The sequence below is a fragment of the Lemur catta genome, chromosome 13, assembly GCF_020740605.2.
Source record: "Lemur catta isolate mLemCat1 chromosome 13, mLemCat1.pri, whole genome shotgun sequence".
Taxonomy (NCBI): Eukaryota; Metazoa; Chordata; class Mammalia; order Primates; family Lemuridae; genus Lemur; species Lemur catta.
In genome coordinates, this window is record NC_059140.1 from 16144043 (window position 1) to 16171073 (window position 27031).

Genomic DNA, 27031 nt, shown 5'->3' on the forward strand with positions numbered 1-27031 from the left:
AGCTATTAAAATAGAACAACGCACAAACAATACGTTAAACTATAGCTCAAGTTCAATCTGCAATTATATGCTTTTTTGATTATGTAGAAAGCTATATTCAAATTGCCCTTCAACCCACTTCTTATTGTCTGAGTTGAGGAATTCTGGACTGAATCAGGATAGGGTCTTGCAGCGACCACTTACTCTGGAAGACTCTGTGAGCACACTTGACTTTGAATGGCTGCTTCCCGGACGAGCTCTCCCATCTGGTTTCACCCTGTGCAAATGCATGAAGGAAAAGCTTTCAAGTGGGAGGAAAACAATGTGAAAGATGTCTTATTTTCCTCTATAGTTTGAGACAAAGCTTTGTGACACATTTATTTTAAAAGGCAGCTTATCTGAGCGTGTGTGTACCTGTACATTTAGGATTAAAGACTTGAAAGAGTAAAATATAATGTCTCCTAAAAGTTGATATGACTGGTGTCTTTTTTATACTTACAGACAGCTTGGCCGATAAATGACAATAAATCCACCTTTCCCATGCTGTAGTTGTGAGCAGTTGACAATGACATAATTTTAAATCTTCTCTAGACTATCAAAATAGTTCATCAGAAAGGAACGTTACATGCAGTGTCAGGTGGGCAGGTTGACCTAACAACCACAAATAATCAATCAGACTTTACTCTCTGAATTAGCTGGATTCTTAGCTGAATTGATCCACTGTCTTATACTTACAGGAAGGCAGCCAAAGCTAGCTGTGTGGTTACGATCACCTCATAGACCGCCCTTCTGTGTCCTGTGTAAGAACTGCAGAGACACTCCCAGAACAAATCAATATCCATATCTAACATACATTTCAAAACATTTTCCTTTTGAATGTATTTTATGCAATTCTTCTTTTTTTTCTTTTATCAGCAACAGTCTCCTTTCTCTTGCCGCATCTATTCTGAAAAGGTAAAAATATCAGAAACCTAGGAACTTAAGTTCCAACACATAGTTAGAAACTTCACATTAAAGACAAAAAGACTATGGGAATAAAACCAATGAGTTTAAGAAAGTCTGTGAAGAGGAGATAATCAATTTCAAGTACTAATAAAAAATAAATTCTTCTAGAAAAGAAGCAGCCCCCGGACCTAGGAGTCTTGGAACAGAGGAAGGAAGAGGCTATTTAGGGTGAAGATTTCAGACATTCGGAATAACGGTTCCTGTTAGTCACACATAATATGGGCAGGAGTCTGGAGCGGTGGTTCTCAAACCTTAAAGTGCCTAAGAGTCACTGGAGGGCTGGCCAAACACAGAGTCCTGGGCCACATCCCCAGAGATTCCGACTCAGGCAGGTCTGAGAGTCTGTATTTCTTGGCCTGCAGACACTGCCATTGCTGCTGGTCTGGGCACAGAGACCTGATCCACTGCCACCTTCTCTAGGACTTACAAGAAGCCTGGGATGGAGCCACACAGACTCCTCCACCCTCTGGGCTTTCAGGGCTGGGCGTCCTGCCCTGCAGTCAGCTCCCCAGGGAAGTGGCTCAGCAGGAGGAGACTTGATGTCCTTCTCCCCGACTTCCCGGTGACCCCAAAGGACTAACTCAGGCTTCATTTCAGATCGAGTCTTACTCTATACCTAGTGTCACTTTCCACCTGGTGTCTGCCTGCAAAAGCACCTGCAACTGCTTTTTGAGAAGAACTATGATCCAGGGGGAAGAGCAAATGATTCCTACAAAGTCGACCTGCTCTTGAACTCTAGCACCGTCTGTGACTAGTTTTATAAGCTCAAGCAAGTCAGGTAATCTCTCCAAAGCTCACTTTCCTCAGGTATAAAAATGGTGGTGTTAATAAAAAACAACACTGACAAGGTCATTGTGAAGATCGATGAGACAAGGCCAAAGCCCCTTTGAGGTTGTAAAGTACTCCAGAAATTTCAGGGAGTGTTATTACGGATTCCTGAAAATGTTTTAATAAAAAGAATAAGATTTTGGGGGGAAGGGAAGAGACTTAACATGCACGGTTCCATGGAAGACAAGTGATTTAAGACTAAAGTAAAATGATTCAACAAATAAACAAGCATCATATATGGTTATTTGAGTGTTTCCTATTTGGAGGGTAAGGAGAGGTAGAAATCTGAAAAGTCAGGAGAAAGTGAATAAAAAGGGGAAAGAGGGTGGTCTGATGGCAAGCTTTGCCACCCTCACATCCACGCCAAAAGTCAGATGTGTTAATCTTCCTTCCATGGGGCAAGACAAAGCAGAGTAATGTCCCCTGGCACCCGCAGCAGCTTCACCTTTCACTGTGTGCTGACGAGCGACAGAGATTTCTGTACCTTCTTTTTGATATGATGAGAACTTCACATACAGAAGTTCGGTTCCAGAGAGTTCATTTTTAAATTTTTTTAATTATTTAAATGATCTTCTTTTAAAACCATATGCTCATTCCAGCATGGTACGTGCCCACATGAGATAAATATTGTTTTTTTTAATTTTAATGATAATATTCATTCTGCTGTTAAACACGACCTCGTAGAACTAGAAATTACAAGAAAGCATTTCTGGTCCCATCTCTATCTCCTCTTATTCTATAAATTTTGTGTCTCAGATAATTCATTTATAATCTGGTTATTACAATATTTATCTCAGAGTGAGATTAGGAGCCTTAGTCAATGTTTTGAGGATATGCAGAAAGCCCCTATTGTAAGATTTAGAAAGAATGAAAACGACATTAATATATTACAAATAATCAAAACGCAATAGCAAAAGAGATGATTGAAATCCAAATGTTTTCATTACTTTAAATTTTTTTTTTTAACAAATGAACTCCTGCTAGACGTTTTCTTTCTTGAGATATAATCTTTCCATTAAGATAGTAATTTGCAAAGCAAAATCTTTGTATTTCCTCGGGTTAGCTTGTTTTTCTTCTTTTTAAATAGATAAAAGTTCTGCAAACAGGTTATTTAAGGGGACATTTTTCATTTTCAGAGTATGTGAGGCTCAAGCAACACAGGAAGCGGAATCGTGCACAGCACATGTGTTTGGTTTTGCCAAAAGAAGAGACCCCCTGAGACTTCTATCACAAGTCTGGCTCTGGGATCAGTTTAACAACTTGCTTTGAATTCATATGAGTCCTGACTGCTAAATTTGCAAATGCTTCCACATAAAGGTTATGCACCCACTGTAAATGCAGCGTCTATTCAAAAAGATAGCCATATTGGTTGCTAGGCAATGGAGAGATCCTCTCAGAGAAAAATCAGTCCTGACAAAAAAAAATTTTTTTTTTACATAAAGACCTTTTAAATATAAATACCTTTGACAGCAGCTATTATTATTCACTGAGTTCCTTCACATTTGAATAAATGGCAGAAAAATGATGATATTATTGATATGCCATTATACACTAAAGTGTTAAAATAGAAGAGTCTTATTTCCTTGCCTCTCTCTTGTTCTCTCTTTCTCTTTGTTATTGCTAAAGAGAAAGGAGAAAGCTGTTTTTTTGTTTCTTTCCATTGAAATTTCTCGGCTTTCCTTTTTAGCTTCCCAGTATAACAGACATCTCTCAAAACCCGAGACCAAAGATTTGGAACATTGCATTTTCCTTCCAGACCCAAATGCCTATTTTTAAAGGACGGTGGAAATGGAGGAGTGGGAAGGACTTGCAAAACTGAGAAGTGTGCATGCAACCGACTTCCCCCAAATGGGTGGTTCAGGGAAAGCAGGAGGGAGGCTGTGCTCCTTGAAAGCAGCCACCCCTCCCACTTCGTTTCAATAATGTTTGCAATTTTCTTCCTACTGGGTTGACTGGAGACGCAGCTGCCCTATATCTGGGTCCATGTGCTCGGCTTTTGCTAGAAATGACCCTAACAAATAAAACGTGAAACAAGTAATATACTTTCTGTTCACAAACTGTGTAGTGGACAAATGGAGCAGCAATCTCTCCTAATTTAGTGTGCCCTGCCTGTCCATTGAGGACCTGAGAACCTCACAGCTGAGGCCCACAGAGTCACTTTGCATCCACAATACGGCGGCAGCCGCGCCCCCCTTTGCCTGGAGCCTGGAGACATGTCGCCCCAAAGCTCACAATGAGGGATCGCTGTTGAAGCACAGTTCATTACCATGAGAATGGCCACCCCAACCTCCAAGTGTATTATTTTTGTCGTTATTGTGAACACTGTACAAAGTTTCTCAAGAATTTTTTGTACAGAGCGCCTCAGACTCGGACAGAGGCATGTTTCCTTATCCAAATATTGACATGAATCCCTCCGTTTATTTAGCGTTTTCCTGTGAAAGGCTCAGTATGGTAACGTTCCTTCAGCCCCTTTCACACATTTGTTCTGACTCCTGGCACCAGGAAGCGCTTATTGTTCTACTCAATGCTCACTGGCCCAATGACATTTTTTTCCCCCTTTTAGTGACAGACATGGTATGTTTCCTTTCTTGACGTTCTCATGAGAGTTTCTTGTATTATGTCCCAAATACACCAAAAAAGGCAACATATTTGCAGGGTCTCCTTTTTCTAGTTCTTTTCTGCTTGCCTTTTTTGTCAAAGCCACCACCGCCACAGCCATGGCTAATCGTATAAAGTGGTGGAATGCCAACCGAGAAAGCCCCTCAAAATTCCAGTAACTCTCTCGAAATTCATGGGACAAGAATCTACTACTGAATTGTGGCAGAATCCCTTTGAGAATAAGCCAGGGAGGTTACATGCTGCTTTTTGATGAATATCAACAAAGCTACAGGGACTTACTTGAATAGCTACCTTTTTAAGCACTCCAGATAACTCTCATTTTTCTTGTACAATTCCCCAATTATATGATTGGCTAGTCACACAACCTTCTCTCAGCTTGTGATGATTAATTATTTCAGTTACTTTTTCTAGAATGGAATTCATTCATTGATTTCTACATGGAAACAAGAAATAATTACAAATGGAAAGAAAAGTAAACAGTCAGAGTAGAGAGCCCCATCTCCAGCAGGTGTGAACACTATCCATCAAAGCCCACAGGAGGGTTGCTGCACCCCCTCTGTTTTGCCACTTCTATCCATTGTCATTCTCTCCCCAGTGCACCCAGGTACTCCGACACCTGGTAGGTAGAGTAACCTGTGGCAGAGAACCCTGATCTAGGCTCTCAGTGGGAGAGGAGTCTTTAGGGAGACTGATTTACACCTTACAAAAGACATGTGGGAGGACCATTCACATCATGGCTTCTTTTTAGTTTCTTTTTTTTTCCTCAAAAACATCAGGGCTGTTTTTGGAAGCTGGTTTGATCAGAGAAAGTCTCTGGGGGTGAAGGTTTAGACCACCAAGGATTCTGGGCATATTGATGGAAGGGCCATGAGCAACGCAGCTTAGGTTCACATGGACTTGGGAGCCAACCCAAAGAAGAAGCTGTGCCTGGGCTCAGCACCCAGCAAGGCTCCAACATGGGAAGATGTGGCCCAGGGCAGCGTGGACAGGCCATGCTGAGGGCATAAGTGAATCACAGAAGGGCAAGGGAAGGACTTGTGTTGTCCAGAGTTGGCAACAGCCCTAGACATGCCTTCACTTCCCCCTATCTTCTCCCACCCTAGATTCAAACAATCGAGACCCTCTCCTCTCTAAATGGTTAACCAGCTGTATTGGACTCTAGTGTGCAAGTGTCCCAGGTTCAATGCAATCATCTTTCCATTTTGCTAGATTCTTTGGCAAGTTACACTCCAGGTATGATTTATTTCTGGTTCATTTCCTGTGACTCAGTTACACAGGATACAAAATTACGATAATAATCCTTGTCTCCAGATAATGAATAAGGGGTTCATATTTCTCATAACAGAGATGTTGGTACAAATGCACAGTATCATTACAGCTAAAATCCATGACTAAAGAAATTAAATTTCCTGGAATGTTTTATATCTAACAAGAATGTTTGTAATCCTCCATATTTACTGCTAAATGAGGTGGACTACAAGAAAGAAGATATTTAAAAGGAAGGAATGGGCTCAATGGGAAAAATTAAAAAATGGGAAAATTGCAGCCCTGCATTTTGTACTTCATGGAGAAAAAGGGCTCAGTAAACATGCAACAGGAAACTCTGATTTCTGCGAGGAAAATTTAACTAGCAACAGACTCATGTAGACTCTTCAAAGGAGAAATTTCTATACTTGTTTACCTTTTGATATGCAGCTTAAAAAGAACACTATGCCTCTGTTTAAAAAGAAATGATATCAGGAATAGTTTACTCAGTTGTGCAAAGAACTAGAGACATAACTGGACATATAGCAAATGAAAGATTTTTTTCATAAACAAGCTAGAAAGAAAAGACATGTAAGATTTTGGGGGTGGTGTAGGTGGGTGACATGTCTTTAATAATTTCCCAAATTTAGCTTCCTCTATTGTTTCATAAGCACATAGACAGTAAAATTGAGGCATCTTTTTTTTCATACATCAAATGTAATTGGTGAACACAACCTATTGGCAATTATGTATACTTGTATCCATCCCCCTTTTTGCCATGAGGTACCAACTTCTGGCCTTATGAAACCAGAACAAAGACAGAATTGGTATTTCTGAAAATCCCATGCACTTATGGAATCATGCACAGCAATCTAGTGGAGTTTCCTCTGTACAGCTAATAACTGGTATTGCCCTGGGCTGTCAGCCCAAGAAAGGCCAACCGTCCTGCCTCTTCTTCATCAGAACTAAGTACCTATTCCTCTTTGAGTTTCTATCTGCATAACTGCTAGAAGCACAATATCCCCACCTATTTCTGTGTTTCCTGGCAGATGGGGAGGGGACGCGGAGGTAGTGAGCAGGGTCGGGGTGGATGGGTGCAGGGGCAGAGCCGACTCGACAGCACACCTCACCTCAACGTCAGCTCTGTGACCTGCCATACACACCTCTCGTCTTTCAAGTCTAAGAAATACCTCCCCCAGAGCCAAGTCGGTTGCACTTCAGTTCCTGGCCATTAGTGGATACTACCTGATGGTCTGCCTTTGCCTTCCCTTGTCCCGATGCTGGTGAAGTGCTGTTTGTGGGTCCAGGTGCCACACTCTACAAATCAAGAGGCTCACTCACCTCTCCAGCCTGGGCTGAGGTGGGCTATGTCTACGTCAACTTCCCAGCCCTATAAATCATGTAGTATCATGAGGTCAAGCACCTCCAACTCCCATGTCCTCACACTCTTCCCTCTCTGCTACCTCTTAAGGTCACTTCGGGGTCCTCAGACAGATGTCTCCTTCACATGGTATGTGGACATGTCACTCAGCTTATCCCTCTCTATGACTCCCATTGCATTTGACACATATGGACAGATCAAGCGCTTACTAAGCGAGTCTCAATGCCTGGAACACTCTGTGACGTACTGGCTTAATTGCAAAAGAACCATCACCTATACAATCATTTCAAAATGAGATTTGCTCAGGATTTACTTTGAAAGGATAAATAGAATGGAGAAACTAAAGAAAAGAGAGGAAACTTGAAGTCATATCCAATTAGTAACATTTTGAATTGTATTATTGTAAAACATTTATAGAAAAGTGTCAAAAAATGTAACACACAACTATGGACCTATCATAAAGATTAAACAAATATTATCATTTTGTAATATTTGCTTCCGATGTTTCATTTTTAAGAGATTAAATTAAACATTATAAATTAAAGCAATGACCTTCTGCCTCTCCAGTACTCATCTCTCTCCCTCCCCAGAAGTGTCTTCTAAAGTGAAAGTGGTGTGTATCATTCCCATACTTGTTTTTGTACTTCACCTGCATGAGAATGCATAAATGAAACATGTATACCATTGCTTCTGTGTTATAAAATTTACATAAATATTTTCATGCTGTTTAGTTCTTTCGTTGCTTGCTTTTTGCACTCAATTACATTTTGTAGTTTGATCCAAATATGTAGAAATAGTTCTACATATGCTACGTACTATCCTGTTGTATGATTAAATGATAGTTTCTTTTTCCATTACACTGGAAAATTATGTTTAAGTTGTTTCTACTTGGTACTGCTCTGTACAATGCTGCAATGATCATCATTTTACACATCTTCTTGTGCATTTGTGAAAAAGTTTCTCTAGACTGGACATCTAGAAGTGGAGTTACTGAATCAAAGGTACAGGTACCTTCAATTTTATCCAATATTGTTTAGTTTCTCTTTAAAGAGACAATACTTCTTCAGACCATAAAAAGATAAGAGAAAAAAATAAATAAATAAAATAAAGACGCAATACTAATTTGCAATTTCACCAGGAATGTACACACATTCTTGTTTCCCCACTTTCTCATTTACCAATAGAATAAATGTGAAATTATTCTTTTATTTGGCACCTCTCCAAAGGCTAGTGTTGTTGAGCAGTCCTTGGTTTATTGGTCCTCCTTTCATATCCTTTGCCATTTTTTTTCCTATTGGGTTTTAAACTTTTTCTTATTGCTTTTTAAGAATTCTTTATATATTCTGGGTATGATAGGTTGCAAATGTCTTCTCCCAGTCTGATCATCCAATTAATATTAAGAAAAATCAATGCTTAGGGTAGGGTAACAATATTAATATCAGATAACTTATAAAAACGTCTGAAAATATTTCTTCTTCGGATAAAGAGTTTTCTTCTTTTAACGGCTGAGCACAAGGCTACTTACGTTTATCTGAAACACTATGTTGTATATACTTCTGAATATTTTCAAAAGATGTAACAGTCTTTAATGTTCATATATTGGCATCATTTTACTGCTTACAAATATTGCTAAAATTGATTTATACAATAAAAAGCAGATTCCAAGTCTGCTAAGTCTGAGTTTGAAATGTCATAGAATGCCAGTGGAATATCTTCCATCAACTACTTATCTTAGAAATAATTTTATAAAATAAATCCTGTTCAGGTTGACATAATTTGTTCTATGTCTATAGTGCCATGGAGAGCTTCATGAGAGATAAATGTGTATCTGTGTACATATGTGTATATTTGTATATGTCCAGGGAGAATCTTTATTTTAATCTTACACTCCAGATGATAAATTAAACTTTGAGGAAACTGTGTTTTAATGGCACTAGTGCAACATAATGCATCATGGAAAAGTAATTTAGTTATGTCTTAATTCTTCACTCATTTCCACTAAAATAAATATAGAACAGATTCAGAAAACTGATGCTGAGGACAGACTTAGTGAATCTGTGAGCCTGTGGCTAGAAGCCTAAAATATTATTTTGAATTAACCTATTAACTCATTTGAGATAATTCTATCCAGATTTGAGTCTGTATTTATTCAACTGATTTATTGCCTGTTTTACTTTCTCCCAAATGGGACTCATTATGTCTCTTTAAAGCAGTGTTTTCCATGTATTTTACAATTTTTATTTTTCAGAGAACTTTATATACTAATTATTGAGTTCAGTATCATGTAGTCCTAATCATGAAACCCAGATTTGCTGCATGTCCATGTTAGTGAGCAAGTTTGTATGGGTGTCCTCACATACATTGTGTCAAATAGCCTTTTTAAAAGATGGTGGTTACACTTTTAGAAGTATTGTGCTCCTTTAAACATTTCTATAGATTTATGGAGATTTCCAACCTGAAATTGGAGTTCATCATGTGACTGGAAATACTACAACCAGTCGCAGGCCACTAAGCAATCTACCAGTCTCTTAGTGAATTTGCAGCAGCAAAAGATCTAAGTAGTCTTGACTTTTCAGAATAACAAGAGCAAAATGGGGCACAGAGACTTGATTGTAGCCTTGGGCAACCTCGGGGGTGGGATTTGCCTCTGTAACTTGGTTGGGATCTTGCTAGAGCCACTTAGTAACTGTTAGTCCATCTGTTAAAGTTAAAATACCTATTTTATGAGATTGTTGTGGGATTAGCTGTACTAGCTAAAAGCAATATAGGCCAAGTACTGCATCAGTATTAATATTAGTTTCCTTCTTACCTCTAGTGGTGTCTTCCCAACTTCTAAGAATACTCTCATGAACTGAGTCTTCCCTTGGGATTCCCACAAACCGGATGCCATCCTAAAGTAAGGAAACCTTATATTGATCAGTTCTCACCAATGCCACCAGAAGCCAGATGAGTTCTCTGAATTCCACCTAGATGGAGAAAAGATTATATACCATAAATCAGAGCTTTATAATATACTCAAGCAAACTTTGACATCTTCCCAGTCTTTCATTTGCCACTGATTCCAGAATTTTGCTTATACACCACTGGTAAGATCACCCTGTAAACTGTAATATATCTCGGGAAGGCAGATCTTCCAATCAGTAATGATAGGTGACCTTTTATAGAACCAGACAGTTTACAAAAGTTTTCATGTGCTTTGTCTTATTCAGCATTCACAATCGCTATGTGTGGAGTGTAGACAGGCATCCCCCTCTGTTCAACATGAGAAAACATGAGCTTAAAGTGGTCACGAACACAAAGTAATGGGTGAAGACAGGACTTCGTTGTTTTCCGACCATCTTAATTTTCTATTATATTATATTGGGTTGAACCCTCAGAAATTGCCATGCTTGTAAGTCAAATCACTAAGTTCATGTGTTTTTTCCTGTACAAAGTTGTCTTATAAACATTTTAGTGGCAAGTGACACACACTGACACAAACTAGCTTAAACAAAAATGGGCAACCCAATTGCCGGAGGGCCAGAGTCCTGCAGGGTGGTAGCATTAGTCATAAATGGGTCAGAGGCTCGAACAGTGGGAGCCTTTCTCTCTCTCTGTGTCTAAACTTTCCTTGTTTGGGTTTCATTACTGGGCAAGCCCTCCTTTTGTGGTACAAAGGTGGCTACTTAATGGTACAAGTTCACTTGGTTATTACAGCCAGAGACTCCAGCAAATAAAGGACTCTTCCTTGATATCTTCGGCGGAAGTCCTGCTTCAGGTCTGTCACCTGTTCAAATCTGTGGCCATGGCCTTGATGGAGGTTTTGGGGATAGGTGATTGACAGCCCCACCAGTAATAGCAAGGAAAGTTTTCAAAATTAAAGAAGAGTTCTGTTCCCAGAACGAAGGTAAAAATGTGCTGCTCAGGCAAAAACCACACATGTCCATTGCATGTAAAATACATGCATCTACAACAAATTGAACATTCTTCCCAACACTACAGTTAGAGCTGATTAAAGAGTAAATAAAAGCAACAAATAAGAATAAGAAAGAGAGAAGTTCACTAGTAAAACACCAAGTTAAAAACACAACCAACTATGGACAATCTGGTTAACTACACATAGAACTAATTCACTTCTAAAGTTTAATAGATGGATTCCCTCGATAGTGATAACATTTTTATCTATAAAATTTTTAAAGGTCAAGTTTTTTAGAGGGTTTTTAAATATCAAAAGTCAGCTTTTCACATAAATACATTGCTTACTATTTTATCTCTAAATTTCTTACAATAACACTGGAAGCCCATTGAGTTGCTCAGATTTAGACTCACTTATTTCTTCTGCTCCCATTGCCCCAAATTCCAGTCCAGTGCGAAACAGAATTGCTTTCAGGTCAGAATCAAGCAAACCATGTACATCTACTCTACAAATTATATTGGCAAAAATAATAAGAAAGCATTTACTGTGACCATCTGTAAGATGACTTACAATAACTATTCAGTAAAGCAAAGAGTTGAATATGTACCATTGGGAACCACAGGAAATCCTTTATAAGCCAAAATTCCTATTTGGAGGGCAAACTCCTTTGATAACCTCACTTGTCAATAAATAAAGGGTTGACGTTTTACCCCAACTAATGTTTTTTTTAAAATAGATCTTCTATATGTGCACATCATTAGCTAATATATCTTAAGGCTCAATATACAACTGAGTAAAGAATCATTGTTAATAACAGAGGCTGTATCTTTTTTTTTTTTTTTTTGAGACAGAGTCTCACTCTGTTGCCTGGGCTAGAGTGAGTGCCGTGGCGTCAGCCTAGCTCACAGCAACCTCAAACTCCTGGGCTTAAGCGATCCTCCTACCTCAGCCTCCCAAGTAGCTGGGACTACAGGCATGAGCCACCCTGCCCGGCTAATTTTTTCTATATATATTTTTAGTTGTCCAGATAATTTATTTCAATTTTTTTTTTAGTAGAGATGGGGTCTCGCTCAGGCTGGTTTCGAACTCCTGATCTCGAGCAATCCACCCGCCTCGGCCTCCCAGAGGGCTAGGATTACAGGCGTGAGCCACCTCGCCCGGCCTGTATCTGTTTTATTATTCATACATTATGTAATATAATATTATATATGGGGCAAAAGGCAAAGGGAGGGAGAAAGATCAAGAGAGATTTCTTCCTAGTTTTGAGTTTTGGAGGATCAACTTCTTGATCTTGAATAGATGATCACTATTACTATTATTGTTTTTTCCCTTATGATATGATTGAAAAAGAGCTCAGGAATAGAAAAATGGTTTACTCTGCAATGGTTCTAGATGTTTGCTTATGTTTGCATTATTAGTATTAGCTTCAAGATTTGGTTTCTTTTCAGAAAACTTTAAATTCTTTTTTCGGAGGGTTAATTTAAAATAGATAATATCTGCGATTCTGCTTAACCAAGCACATTAGAGCTGTAATAAACTGTAATCTGGAAAGGAGCAAAGCTACATGGGCTCCACTGTGCATCCTCCACATCGTGGAGATTGCAGAGAGATTGCTGTGCCCGTGCAATGCGACAGGTACTACACGTAAAAACCACCATCTAGTGTGAGCAAAGGGCAGGCCTCAGCATCAACAAATACTTCTCATTTAATATGCTTGATTTCTCCTATTTTTCAGTAAAGAAAAATCCGATGTATTAATAATACTTTCCTCCCACACCCAAATAAGCTGTCTGGGGCATGGCTTCCAGCACACACAAGGCACTGCAGACCCCTGACACAGGTACAAGACATCTGGGCAGGGCTGGCCCCAAACTCCCTGGTCCCTGTAGAGGACAATTATGCCCTTACTGTTTAGAGTAGCATGTCGGTGACACAGTAGACAAGCAAAGGAGAAAATGTCAATACAGGAAGGTTTACTGATTTTTTTTTCAAACTGAATTACTCATATAATACACCAAGAAATCATAGTATTCAAGAATCACTGTCCTATGTCTTAACAACTATCTTTTAAAAATAATTCTTAGAAGTATTTTTGGAGAACGTTTTAACTGAATTTGCTACTTTCACTCCCAAATTTAAGTCATTTCTTTGATCACTGACAAATTACATGGAGCAAAATTCTTCATTTAAATGCTATGACACCTCATCTTGCTAAAAATGCACCAGAAAAAAAAATCTTGGGACTGTCTTCACTTTTATTTTTCCTATACCTTTCAAAAGATTAATATAACTCTCAATGCTCATTCTTTCTGAACCGTATTATCACTAAGATGAACTCTTCATTTCAACTGTATTCTGATAAAACTTTGACATCCCTGTTTCATGGGGGACAAAATGAAAAATTTTTGCATGTACACAAAGAGCAATTTCCATTAATGGATAAAGATACAGTCCCCATTTTCAAACACAAATGGAGTAAACTCTTGGTAATTAGACTTGAAGGTATTCAATCAATTCCTATTTTTGTTAAATAATAACAAATTTTAAGGAGCCTTTAGATCTAACTGCTTTGATTCTTTTTACAGAAAAGAAAATGACTCAGTTTAATTTTCAGCTGATTCAAAATCTCAATAGTATTTAGTATTTAAGTTTACACATTACTTAACTAGCATTAGGCAAAAAGAGATAGTACATTGCCATGTTTTTGTTTTTCTTACTAAGTCACTGTTTTAAAGTAGCATGGTAAACACCAAAGAGTTTTAAATGTATTTGCAAAAGCTATTTTCTTATTTGAACTATTTTGAATTTTAAGAAGAATTTATAGTTTGGACATCTGCAATAGTAGCATTTTCTGTGCAAAAAAAACAAATGGAGAGCACCGCTGACAGATTAAGATCTATTTCAGGATTTAGTTACAAGTAAAGAAAGAGAGGGGAAGGAAAGAAAGGTAAAGTTACAGAATGATCATGTGTTCCAAAGAAATCCATCATCCAACTTTTTCTGCAGGATATCAGTTGATAGGATCAAAAGATAAAAGTCTCATTTGACAATCAAATCTCCTAAATTGGAAAACATTTTAAGCACCAGGCAGAATCCCAGTTTATAAATGTTCAGATGTGCTCCAGATTATGTCCTCGGGACATCTACGTTATGTGTTCTTCTAAGGGAAATCTTAAAAGGAATAATTATTGAAATGATATTACCCTGAGTTATTCCAGACCTTTATTATGCACACAAGATTCTCCTGTGGATTATGTTCCCACACTGAACTGGCTACTTCATGCTGGCCCTACAGTTTTCTTTTCCTGACATCTAAGTCGCCTTAATCGTAAATGGCTCTCAAGTGCTTTTCACGTCAAATTCAAATTTGAAGTCTTCCAGTATTTGCTCACCTTTAACCAAATAATAGAGATCTTGCCTGGTAAGAGGACTGTTAATCATACATATGAAAAATAGCTGAATAACTTGCAAATAGAAATTAAAAAATATAAGGAGAATGTTACAGTTATCTTCAAACACCTGAAGGATTGTCAAGTGAAAGAGACATTTATATTTATCATGTTAATGTCAGAGAGCTTGACTGGGACCAATGGATGACAATTTTTTAAAAAGCTGGTTTTAGCCCAAAAGAAGGGAAAAAAACAGCCAAAGTAGCCCAAAAGTAGAATGGGCTATCTGGTAAAGAATTAAGCACAGACTAGTTGTTTATCTGGCAGAAAAATTATGCAGGAATATCTCAGTTGGGAAGAAGTTAATTAATCTAGATAATTGCAAAAGAACCTTTTAACCCCAAGAGTCTTTGATTCAGTGGTTTTCTCCTAGTCCTTCGTCCCACTTACTTGCCACTTGGCCCCATTTTCCATCATACCCTTATCTGATAAGCCGGCTTGTGTAGGACTTTTTGCTCCTGTTTATTAGTCACCAAATTGCCTCCTTTCGAGACTCTAATACTCTCCAAACTACATGAGCACAAGAAAATTGTTTAACTGTTTAGATCTGCGATTTCCTATCTGTTCAAAGGGTGGTTGGGAGAAATAAATGAGATAACTCATGTAAGGCAGTTAGCACACCTCCTGGCACATGGTAATGACTAAATACTGTTTGCTGTTATTAGCCCTTAGCATCATACCCCAACTCCCAAATCACTGTCTCCACGAGGCATCCATCCACTAATCAGGCCCAGATTTGGTCGATCACTTAAGAAGTTTCTCTCACTCTCAAGCATGCAGTTATTTCCAGCTGTTTCGAATTTGCTTAGAGACATTTGGACAGAGTAGTAGAACTGTGGTAGAGTGGTGGAATTGGGGTCCTCAGACGAGAATTGTACCCATAAAAAGCAGAGGTCTACTCAATTTGGTGCCACTTAGTCTGGAACTCTTCAGAGATACAAAGTGCCCACCTGAAGGAAAGGGAACATCAGGTCTTCTGTGGCTAGCCCAGTCTCTGGCTATGTTTCTGTCTATCAGATCAGAAAGTGGCACAAACACTGAGAGATCCCTTCTGAAAAGTAAAACAACAACAAACCCAAATTGAAGACATTCAACAAAATAACTGACCAATACTCCTCAAAAGTGTCAGGGACACGAAAGACAAGAAAACTGAGAAACGGCTACAATTTAGAGGAGACCAACAAGACAGGACAAATAAATGCAATACGGGAAACTCAGGAGGAGCCTGGAACACAAAACAGACACACTTGAGTAACCGGCAAAATTCTCACATGGTCTATAATTTAGCTAATATGGCTTGTCCGAGTGCAGTGGTGTTTACAACTAATTGATCACAAGCAGTTACAGATTCCTTTGTCCTTTTCTACTCCCACTGCTTCATTTGACTAGCCTAAGAAAAGAAAAACAAAGAAAGAAAAAAATATAGATAATTTAGCTAATAGTATGACATCCTCATTACTTTCCTAAGTTTGGTACATGTGCTGTGCTTACATCAGATGCAAACATAGAGGAAGCTGGGTGAAGAGCATAGAAAACTCTCTCCACAATTTTTGTAGATTAAATTCAATGTGTTAAAATTATTTTAAAGTAAAATGTTAAAATGCAAATTTTTTCAAATTTATTATTTTTTAAAACTTAGATAAAATTATGTGCATTTATCATGTACAACATGTTCTGAAGTATATATATGTTGTAGAATAGTTAAAATCGAACTAATTAACACATATATTACCTCATATAGCTATCATTTTTGTTAAGAGCACTGAACATCCACTCTCTTAGTATTTTTCAAGAATACAATATGCATGGTGCTATAGCTAAAATGTAAAAATTTTTAATGGAGAGATATTTTAAAGAGAAATATTATCATAAGAAGTAATTACTCCTCCATGTATTCTCCCCCCATAAAACACAGATGCACACATACGCACAACATTGAAATGAAGAAAAAGCAATTTTTCAAAAATATAAAATGAATTCCTATGAACTGAACTGTTTCCTCAAAATTCATACAATTGAACCCCCAAGCCCCAGTGTGACTGTATTTAGAGATCAGGCCTTTAGGAGGTAATTATGGTTAAATGAAGTCATAAGGGTATCTGATGTAAGAAGAGACAGCAGCTCTCTCTGTCTCTCTTTCTGTCTCTGTCTCTCTCTCCCCTTACCCCACCCACCCACGTGGCAGCCATCTGACAGCCGGGAAGAGAGCTCTCACCAGAACTGGACCATGCTGGCACCGTGATCTTGGACTTCCAGTCCCCACAGCTGTGGGAGAATTAATTTCTGCTGTTTAAGCCACTTTGTCTGTAGTATTTTCTTATGGCAGCCAGAGCAGAGTAATATATCAATGTATTAATTTCCTACTGCTACCATAACAAGGTACCACAAATTTAGGGACTTCACATAAATGTATTATATTATATTATACTCCTGGAGGTCAGCAGTTTGACGTGGGCCTCACTGGGCTAAACCCAAGGTGTCAGCAGGGCTGTGTTTCCGGTGAGCAACCTGTTGCTTGCCTGTTCCAGTTTCCAGACACCCAAAATGCTTTGACTCATAGTTCCCCTCCTGCATCTTTAAAGCCAGTGAAGTGGAATCTCTCTCTGGCCCTACTTCCACCATCACATCTCTTTCTCTGACCATGGCCAGGAAAGGCTCTACCCTATTAAGGGATCATGTGACTAGATGAGACTACTCCGAAAATGCAGAATGATCTCCCTACTTCAAGGACCATGCCCTTAATCCCATCTGCAACATCCCTCTTGCCAAGGAGAGTAACACACAGGCTCCAGGGATTAGGGCGTGGCCATCTTTGGGGCCATCAACTGCCTACCATGATTAACCTCTTTGACTCAAGAAAACTGACAAGGATTCAACTCATAGACTATTAGAAAGATATAAAACCATCTAGACCAAATAAAGGTATTGGTTACTGGTGTAACTTCCCCTGCACAGAACAGTGCAGTTAGGAATGCCTGAAAGACGTACTACAGCTTACAGATGAGTCTGGAGAAAGGAAGAACAGAAAACTTGTTGTTTGTTCACATGCCAGACGGACAGGGCTTGAGCTGCTGATGAGATGGGAGGAGGGGAGAAAACGGAAGTCAAGCAATAACTGTCTTTTTCCTAGAGCAAACTTCCTACCTTGGAGATATAAGGCCTAGATTTGAAGCTGTAGATCAGAGGTAACTCTGAAGGTAAAAACATCCATTCACCTAGAAAACCATAAAAGACAAGCTTACCAACCACTTTAAACCCGCCTTCTCATCAAAAAGATCAACTCAGCCATAAAGGAAAAGCAAACCTAGCTATATAGAGATAACACAAATATACAAAATATTTTCCCGGAATAAAACAATTAGAAAATAGAAGGGAAAAAATTGCATTAGAGATTAACTGTAATCACAAATAACTAGGAATCCACTTAATAAGCTATAAAAAGTATAAAACTCTACCAAGGGACATTGAAGAAGTCCTCACTGCATGGAGAGATTATGTTATCCTTGGGTAACAGAGTGCCAGTTTGCAGCCTTAAGAAAGATGGACAATTTGATCACGAGTCCATGTGATCCTTGTTTTTCCATTCTTGTGATACTTCACTTTGAAGAATGGGCTCTAGCTCCACTCAGGATAATATATGAGGTGCTAGTTCACCATTGTTTTTTAGGGTTGATTAACCCCCATAATATTCTGAAATTTAAAAAAAGAAAATAAATAAATAAATAAATAAATAAATATAAATAAGTAAAAAGAAAAGACTGACCGACAGAAGCACAGGAAGCTATGGAATGGGCAGAGGAAGCTATTGAAGGGGAAAGAGGCAAGCTCGATACCCTGGGCTCAGGGACGGAAAGGCCTATTTAATGTTTTTAATAATATCAGCATCCATTAATTGTATGTCAAGTACTTTGCATGGAGCTTGCAACATCATTTCCTTGAACATAGCAAGAGACAAAGTAGCCCACTACATTACTTTTGTATGTGAAGTTTTCACTTATGAATCTCAGTCCTCCCATATGAATTTAAACCTCAAAAAAATAGGAATTATTTTTACACGGTGTCTTGATGCCTACTCCAATTCCTATCATGTTGACTTACTGATATTGAAATCCTAATATTCTAAATTATTCTCTAAAGAACAACTAGTAATTGATAGGGATTATTTTCCATTTTGTAGGAACTTCTACCCTACAGTTAGCTCCATTTTTAATCAGCACAAATGCTACAGTATTATATGAAAGAGTGAGTAGACTGACTTGATTTTTCTTGATTTTTTTCATTTTTTTTAAAAGCTCTTCATATGGACTTCATTATCATCAAATCTCAGTTTCCTGAATATTAAAACCAGCAGGTTAAGACATTGACAATGGTAGCATATTTATAGTTTATTTTACATTATGGTTTAAAATACCATCTTTGCTCCTTATCTCTAACATCCTAAAATATGAGCTTTTTTTATAATATTATAATTCTAAGTACAGTTGCTATATATTTTAGGTTTCTCCTTATTAGATAAATATATCTAAAATAATTTTTAAGTTAAAATAGCAAATCTTTCATGTTTAGAGACTTCTTTCTTTTTTTTTTTTGAGACAGAGTCTCGCTTTGTTGCCTGGGCTAGAGTGAGTGCCATGGCATCAGCCTAGCTCACAGCAACCTCAAACTCCTGGGCTTAAGCGATCCTACTGCCTCAGCCTCCCGAGTAGCTGGGACTACAGGCATGCACCACCATGCCCGGCTAATTTTTTCTATATAGATTTTTAGCTGTCCAAATCATTTCTTTCTATTTTTGGTAGAGATGGGGTCTCACTCTTGCTCAGGCTGGTCTCGAACTCCTGAGCTTGAGTGATCCACCCGCCTCAGCCTCCCAGAGTGTTAGGATTACAGGTGTGAGCCACCACGCCTGGCCTAGAGATTTCTGATTTAGAAAGTAAACATGTTTAGAGACATAATAAAAATCATTAACTATAAATATTATAGTACCAGAATAAAAGACATTTAAAATCATCATAAAAATATCCAAGAAATAATTTTTAATTTTTTTGTAATTTGGAATTCTTCCATATCTCCTTCATCTACCATTTTGAAAAAAGTTATGAAGGAATTAAATGAGTTACAAAAGTGTTCACTTAACACAACTCCTTTAACATTTTAATTTCTCTCTAGCTGGGTAGATATAATCAAGCAGTCAAATTGTGGCATTCTTGTTTCCATTCTTTTTTTATTTTAATGATTTATAAAACTCATTCAACCCTTCATCTAGTGTGGAGAAAAACCCCAAAGGGCACAGATCATGAAAGAAGGGAAATCACCAAAGCATATATAATACTAAAAACCAAAGAGAAGTTAGAAATGAGAGCACAAACATCAGTACCTGGGAGATGAAAGAGGTAGGATCTGTGGCATGAATCACTCTCAGGTGACTGTGGCAGGGCCGTGTCCTAATGGGATCCCCTTCCCTAATGAAACAGAAGGTATTCAAACCTTCCATGGTCTCTACTTAGCATGTAAAATGTGAAAGAAATAAAATCAAAACTGTCTTCCAGTATTTAATCCCAACATAATTGAGCTAACCCTCTGACCTCTTTATTTTGTAACAGTTTTGTCAATGAAACTTTGTTCTTTTCTGCATAGTATATAAAGTATATTATAGCAGTTGATGTAGATGATCATATCACTAAACTGTTTTCCTTCTAAGAAAATGGCAATGCAACTTGACTCGTGCTGGTCTAATTAAGCAGTGGGGGCTTAAAGTAGAAGGATCTGGTCCTTCTTGAAGAAAAACTACAGCTGGATATCTAAACAAGTGAGCCCATTCATTGGCTGACAGCAGCCGGGCAGGGCTGGGCCGACCCAGCTATGGTCAAGAAGGTGGAAACCACTGAAGCACCTATGTCGCAATCCATTTCAGAAAGGAAACAGACTGGTGTGGTCTGAGGTGGACTGTAAGAAAATGTGGTCTCCAAAGCCAGGACTGTTATTGATCAGCTGACTGAACAGATATCAGTGCAAATACTGTATAAGAAGCCATGAGTGCTGTTAGAAGTAGATGATTATGCAAAGGAACAGAGGAAGAAATGCTATTAAGAAGTAACGAATAGCCACACAAATATACCAATCTAAATAAATATATAGCCACAGCACATAAATATAGCGTCATCCTCGTGAATGCCCCAATGTGTCACATCTGCTTTGGTTCTTAGGGAGCGGAAGAGAGAGGAGGTGAGATGTACACAGTGTCACCCTGATGGAGGAGGTCCTCCTCCTGTTCCCTACAGCTGCCCCCAACCTCCACTTCCCCCCTCCCCTTCCTCCAGGTCCCTCTCCCTAAGACATCACTTGTTATTATCTGCATCATCAAATGATATTTCAAATCACTCTTTCAAAAGAAAGGGTTGCACAAGTACCCTGAGAGTTTTCTCCAGAATAGAAAAAATCTAAATGATTTTCTTTTTTTCTTAACATTTATGGTGTTGGTTTCAGGGCAGTTTTGTCATAGTTTTCTGGAATTGTAGGAAAAAAACTTCCCCTGACCTTATGCTCAAGTAGACTCAGATCAACTACCTTTAAAATGTTTCGGAAAGTTAATTACAGAAACAACATTTTTTTCTTTAAGTGTTGTGCCACTATTGGTGTAAAACAAGACCATTGAATAACTGCTTTCTTTACACCAAGACGTAAGCTGTAGCGGAAGGAAGAGAGGAAGGCGGGAAGCAGGGGAGATGGAAGGACAGGCAGGTGCCCCTTTAGACTCTCTCTACCTTGTGGGCAGTGCCTTCCAAGGCTGGGTGTGGTGGCTCACTCCTATAATCCTAGCACTCTGGGAGGCCGAAGCGGGAGAATCACTTGAGCTCAGGAGTTTGAGACCAGACTGAGCAAGAGTCAGACCCATCTCTACAAAAAATAGAAAAAATTAGCCGAGCATGGTGGTAAGCGCCTGTAGTCTCAGCTACTGGGGGGAGGCTAAGGCAGGACAATTGCTTGAGCCCAGGGATTTCAGGTTACAGTGAGCTATGATGATGCCACTGCACTCCAGTCTGGCCACAGAGAGAGATCCTGTCAAGAAAAGGAAGGAAGGAAGGAAGGGAGGGAGGTAGAGAGGGAAGGAAGAAAGAACGAAAAGAAAGAAATTACTCAACTTCCAGAACAGCTCTTCACTCCCTAAACTCAGAAAACAATTCCACAGAGCAAGCTGTCCTGACCCCGCGACACACTCCCCCCCCATCACACTGTCCTCTTGATGCCTTGTCATTAAATTCCAGGGGCTTCAGCCAATAGTAAAACAAAATTACAGGTAAAAACCTTCATCTCTCTCAAACAGAATTTATCTCAAACTCTTTTGCCCTCAATCCTTAGAGCCCAAAGAGCATAATTTTTTAAAACCTCTTATCGATGCCCTTTTAATTATTATTTCCAAGATAGGGGGAAAAAATCAACCACAATCGACCCACCTCTCACCTTGTCTCTTTATTTTCACTTTTGTTCCACTAGAATCTCGTGGCTTTTTTCTCACGTCAGCCCGTTCTGTGTGCTCACCGGGAGGTGGTATTCCCATCTGCATGTGACACAATGTGTCATTGTCCAACGCTACCTACATCAGCCTACTCTGGGGAAAAAAGAGCTTTTACCACAGATACAAAAAATAAATCTGTTCAGATTGCCCACTTTAATCACTTGGTTAAGTGTGGTGCAATGAGCGACATTTTTTTACTCTCACTAGGGACAGAAAGATGTTTAATTAGGCATTTAAAAGTGACTGTTAACTTATACAGACCTCATCACAAATGGTTTTTCAACCAGCTCAGCGATCTGAAACACCAATTAGTTTCAATTCACACTTATTATCTGTCCCTCATTAAAGCCTTTAGTTCAGAATCTAAATTCCCTTCTATTAAAGAATGTTGATGTTTTACTTTGGGTAGGAGGAATTTTTTGTTTTTGTCCTTCTAAAAAGGCATGCTGCAAGATGTCCTCCTATACATCTTTTTTTGATTTTACAAGGATGCACAGCTTCTTTTCCTGAAAATACCCTTTGTTGGGTCTGTGGTTCTTAAGTCCTATTTATTCCACCAGGGCTTTCACGGGAGGCTCCGATGATTTCTTTCCTGACGCCGCTGGTCCAGCGCGCATTAGCAGCTGCGTGGGTCGCAAACCTGCGCTGCCGCTCCCATGCTGATCTCTGTAGCGCGTGGTCTCTCTGGATTGCCTTCTCTCGGCCGGAGTGGGGTCCACAGCCAGCCCTCCTGCAAGGGCCTATGGTCCCCAAATGCATGTGTTTTGCTCACTTTGAAGTCCAGCTTTAGGACACCAGAAAGGACATGGAAGGAGTATTGCAGCGGTCCCCAACCTTTTTGGCACCAGGGACCGCTTTCATGGAAGACAATTTTTCCACGGACCGTGGGCGGGGGAATGGTTTCAGAAGGATTCAAGCGCATTACTTCTACTGTGTAGTCAAACCTCTCTGCCAGTGATAATCTGTGTTTGCAACCGCTCCCCAGCGCTAGCATCACTGCCCCAGCTCCGCCTCAGATCGTCAGGCATTAGATTCTCCTAAGAAGGGTGCAACCTAGATCCCTCGCACGCGCAGTTTCCAGTAGCGGTCGTGCTCCTATGAGAATCTAATGCAGCCGCTGATCTGACAGCAGGTGGAGCTTACGCAGTGATGCCAGCAATGACAGGGAGCCGCTGTAAATACACATGAAGCTTTGCTGGCTTGGCTTGTAGCTACTCACCTCCTGCTGTGAGATCCGGTTGCTAACAGGCCATGGAGTGGTACCAGTCTGCGGCCCGAGGGTTGGGGACCGCAGGAGTATTGGTCAAGGTTCTCCAGAGAAACAGAGCTAATAGTAAACAGAGAAGGGAGGAGAGAGAGAGAAATTTTAGGGAATTGGCTCACATGATTATGGAAGTGACAGTCCAAAGTCTGTAGATCAGGCTAGCAGGCTGGAAATTCAGGAGTTAGTACTGAAATCTTGAGTCCAAATTCTGTAGGGCAGTAAGCTGGAAGCTCATGCAGGGCTTCTGTGCTGGCAACTTGAGAATTTTTTCTTTTTCAGGAAACTTCGGCCTTTTCTCTCAAGGCCTTCACTAATTGGATGAGGCCCACCCACACTAGAGAGGGTCATCTGCTTTACTCAGAGTCTACTGATTAACATATTAATCTCATCTGAAAAATACCTTCACTCTGAAAAATACCTTCACAGCAACGTCCAGACTTACATTTCACCGAACAGCTGGGCATCATAGCCTCTCCAAGTTGATACATAAAATTGGCTGTGATCGGAGGAGAAGGCAGACTGAAATTCGAATGACAACTCTGCCTCACACTTATCCCGAGACCTTCCTTGGTTCCTCATCTGTAACATGGTTCCCCAGATTGCATAAATGAGAATAAATGTGCCTTTGGAATATTTCAAGGATGAGGAGCATTTGGTTAATAACCAAGTTGGATTTCCTCTTACTGACTTGCCACTGATAATGTGCAAAAAGGATACAAGTCATTCTTTGACCCAATCACATTTAAATTTAGATAATTTTCCAGCTAGTAATATTTTGCTGTAGTCAAACAAATACTACCTGGCAATACGGTTCAAGCAGATTTCAGCCGATCTGGAGGAAGCTTTGATCTTGAAGGTCTGTATGGAAATTACCTGGTAAACTCATTGAGTTAAGTTAGACCATTCAAAATCAAGCAAAATTGTGTTGTACCAGAAAGATAATTCATTAATGCACAATGGAAGTAGGGCTGTGTAGTGTGAACAATGGTATAGTAGAAGTCATGTACCCTAGTTGTATAACACTGAATCAATCACTTGACCTCTCTTGACCTCAATTTCCTTTCTAGAAGATAGGAAATTTGGACATAATGACTTTAATGTTCCTTCCAATTTCAAATGAGAATCTATTAGGATTCATGTTTTCTTCCTGAATGGTTTATATTCATTAAGAAGTATTTGATACTAGTTAAGTCAAATGTTTTAAGCCTTTAAGCCTTAATAAAGGTAGAAAGGTAATCTGCAACTTCAAAACTACAAAATTCTATTTTACTAGGTTCCAGGTCACATAGTGTAGTAACTATTTATATTAGCTACTGCAATGAAATCAGTTAAAAGTTGTATTTTTATATTATCTCTTCCAACTTTTTATTCTCAAAAGATCTTACAACTAAATCTTCCTTTAGCCAATTTGGTATCAGCTATTTCTCTATGACAGTATCTAGGGTGATATTTATTAGACCTGTTCTTTCTACAATTTAATACTCCTCAGTGGAACACTCTACTTTTAGGGATTAATGGTCCATGTTATTATACCTTTTTGATCAGTTTAGATCCTTCTCAGTATTTTTTACTGCTCAATCTTTGCTCCAAACTATGAGGTTCATTAGAGGATAACATTTAATACAGGACTATTTTCAGGACAAAATTCAACAGTGATACATACTTTATAAAAGGAGGAACAAATGTTTGTTAAGTGGATAAATAAGTAAATTAACGCAGAGTAATGAGGAAATGCTCCAAGGACTTCACATCTTATGATTCATTGTTGTGTGCCCCACAGTGGTATAAGACCTTATATACATACAAGGTACAAAAGCAATAGGTTGAAAAGATTAGCTCTTTCGAGTCCTCGCTTCCAAGATGAAAAAGAAAAGAAGGAAAAACGGTCGTGCCAAAAAGAGCCGTGTCTTTATGCAGCCTGTTCACTGCACAAATTGCACCCAATGAGTGCCTAAAGACAAAGCTATAAAGAAGTTCATCATTTGGAACGTAGTGGAGGCTGCAGGTGTCAGGGACATTTCTAAAGCGAGTATCTTCAACGCCTATGTGCTTCCCAAGCTGTATGTGAAGCTACATTACCACGTGAGTTGTGCCACTCACAGCAAAGCAGTCAGGAATCATTCTTGGGGAGCCCGCAAGGACCCAACACCCCCACCTGAATTTAGACCTGTGGGTGCTGCCCCACGACCTCCACCAAAGCCCATATAAGGAGTTGAGTCCTTAAGGACTCAAGAAAAACTATCCTTTGGAAAAAAATAAAATGGAAATTATACTTTTTAAAAAAGGATTAGAGAAAATACATGTAAGAAAAGACAAAAGAAAAGAGTACCAATGTATTGGCTATGCACCCTTATACTCAGCCTTGCCTCCATAATTCTCTCACCCCCTCTAATAGTCATTCAACAAACACTGCTTAAGTTTCTGCTGTATGTCACTGAGAATACAGCAGGGAGCAAAACAGGCAGGATCTCTGCCTCATGGAATTTATAACTCCTCACCTTTCTTCTCAAAACTGTACGATAGGGGTAGAAAATAAATAGGATGTCTTTATTATATAAGCTAAAAAATTCAGGGAGTTGTTTTGCTGTTGTTGCTTTTAATTAGTATTATTTATCTGGTATTCAATGAACTGCTCAATGTATACTTTAGTCATCATGCTGCCATGTTTTCCTTTGAAATGAAGAACTGGAAACATGTAGAACTTACCACTTTGCTCATGTAAGATCTCTGGGCACTCATCAACTGATGTGCATCAAGCTCATTCACAGCACGAGAGTATCTCTGGGTGTCACAATTAGTAATGACCTCACACGACTCACCTTGGGCCCATGAATGACTCACGGGACAGGTGTCTTTCTTGGCACCTGTGTCGGCTGCGAATCAACCTGTCTGCTGGGGCAGCTTCATGCTGTTGTCCAGATCTGTAGCCTTGAAGGGTAAGACATTGCATCCATTGGATTCAGCATGTAGTCATTCACTCACAAAACCATTCATTTGATACTGATTTTCTCCTCTTTTTCACTATTGTATATATTGGTTACCAAAAAGCAAGAACAAAATAATTGATTCAAAGTCTTCATAAATACAGTGTCAAAAAGAGATGAAATTCAAACTGGTCATTTGAAGCCGGTATTGAGTGCATGAATAAAAGATGTAGGAGGAAATGTGGTTGGAATTATTGGCTAGAATCAGGCTTGGGGCTTTTTCTATGATTTAAAATTATTTATGCTGCTTAGCAATCATTGCTGGAGCTCCTGCCCTTGTGCTAGAACCCAGGGACAAAAAGATGGATAGAGATAAAGTCAGTCCTCAAACACCAGTCCAATTTGCTTTAGCATACTGAGATTAACAAGCAAACCTTTGACTCCTTCCTATGTCAGCAAAATGTAGGCTTTGTCATTCTGACTACATGCTTTTCAACATTTTCCTTTTCAAAAATATAACTATGTTTCTGATGATCATTCATTAAAATGTTCAGTGCACAGTTTTCAAATTTTATTACTAATATGCTTTCTGTTTTCTATTTGAAAATTAGTAACTCATGATTGGTGTTAATCTGAACATGAAATTAGCCACATCTTCCCAAGCAGTTTTAATAATGAAAGAACACTTAACATGGAAAAGAAACACCACAAAAGTTTTATTGTATAGGAGCTTTCCAGCCAAGAGAATTTCTAAGCATATAATTTGCAGGCTTCTGCTATACCCTCCCCAGTCCTGAAATGAGAATAATTGCCCAATTATTTCTACACGCACAGGAATCCTGCACCTTCGCCCAGCCCCGCATATAAATGCAGATCATTACTTATCAGGACTGCAGCCCTGTTCTCCTGATTGCATCAGTCAGACAAGG

At 39.0% G+C, this 27031-nt stretch overlaps 1 long non-coding RNA gene and 1 pseudogene across 2 annotated transcripts; one reads left to right on the top strand and one right to left on the bottom strand.

The window, feature by feature from the left end:
- Positions 1–29: 29 nt before the first annotated feature.
- Positions 30–22022, bottom strand: LOC123648913. 2 transcript variants are annotated; one of them, XR_006738817.1, is made up of 5 exons: positions 21860–22022; positions 9867–10023; positions 715–925; positions 479–630; positions 30–256 (listed from the first exon to the last, which is right to left on the bottom strand). It is a non-coding gene; the product is annotated as an uncharacterized LOC123648913 (long non-coding RNA). The 2 variants fall into 2 exon arrangements; XR_006738816.1 differs by lacking the exon at positions 21860–22022 and adding an exon at positions 17857–18015.
- Positions 22023–25038: 3016 nt separating this feature from the next.
- On the top strand, positions 25039–25386 carry LOC123648906 (annotated as a pseudogene).
- The last annotated feature ends 1645 nt before the right edge of the window (positions 25387–27031 follow it).